The 1041-nt window shown below is 41.9% G+C and overlaps 1 pseudogene; it reads right to left on the reverse strand.

The window, feature by feature from the left end:
• Positions 1 to 713: 713 nt before the first annotated feature.
• Positions 714 to 806, reverse strand: LOC119966728 (annotated as a pseudogene).
• Positions 807 to 1041: the final 235 nt, after the last annotated feature.

Raw genomic sequence — 1041 nt, forward strand, 5'->3', positions numbered from 1 at the left:
CCAATTCACTTAACAGCACGTCTTTCGGGACTTGTGGGAAGAAACCGGAGCACCCGGAGGAAACCCACGCAGACATAGTGAGAACGTGCATTCTCCGCATAGACAGTGACCCAAGCCGGGAATTGAACCTGGGACCCTGGCACTTTGGAGCAACAGTCCTAACCACTGTGCTGCTGTGCCGCCCACAGGAGAGATGGGTTGTCAGTTGACATATGTTAATGTTCAATTGGATTGATATTGACATGAGATTTTGACTTTAACTTTGGAATCGTGTGATTTACAGTTTTGTCTTGCAGGCATCAGGACAAATGCAAGAACACCGCTTCCTATATTCAACACTGCTTCCTAGAACACGCCATCATGGACCCAACTCAGCAACAGGTTATTTTAGAATGTGTCTTGTGTAATGAGACAGAGAAAATTCATAATTATTTTTGGAATGGAAGGAGCAGGCCCCTGTCCCATCTCCCTGTCCCAAAAATCAATTTAATATTTGGTCCCTGATGCACGATAAATTGCACAAAGACTAAGGTTGGGTACAACAGTGGCTTTATTGCAGTCAGATGCATGGCCTCCTGCTGCAGCTGGCAAAATGGCAGATCAATGGAGGACACTCATATTTATACTCCTCCTACTAGGCGGAGCCAGCTGGCAGGGGCTACCGGCGAACCTGTAATACAGGTCCTACCTTACATCCCCTAATACAGGTGTACAGTGGTTCACCACAGTCCCCAGACAGGGAAAGTATCAGATATGAAACTGATACAAAACTACACTTTATCTTAATCAAAAGGCCAAGAAGCAATTGTTAATTCCTAATTTCATAGTGAAAGATCATCTGAGGAAGAATGATTGTAACATGATAAAATTTCAGATGAGCTCAAGAGTGATATACTTGAAACTAGAGAAATATTTCATTATTCTCAATAAGTATGCATTCCATTGAGAAATAAAGATTCCACAGTAGCAAACTAAAGAAGTTAAGAATAGTACTATATTAAAAGAAAATGCTTATAATATTGTTGAGCAGATCAGTGAGCA

The sequence above is a fragment of the Scyliorhinus canicula genome, chromosome 5 (genome assembly GCF_902713615.1).
Source record: "Scyliorhinus canicula chromosome 5, sScyCan1.1, whole genome shotgun sequence".
Taxonomy (NCBI): domain Eukaryota; kingdom Metazoa; phylum Chordata; class Chondrichthyes; order Carcharhiniformes; family Scyliorhinidae; genus Scyliorhinus; species Scyliorhinus canicula.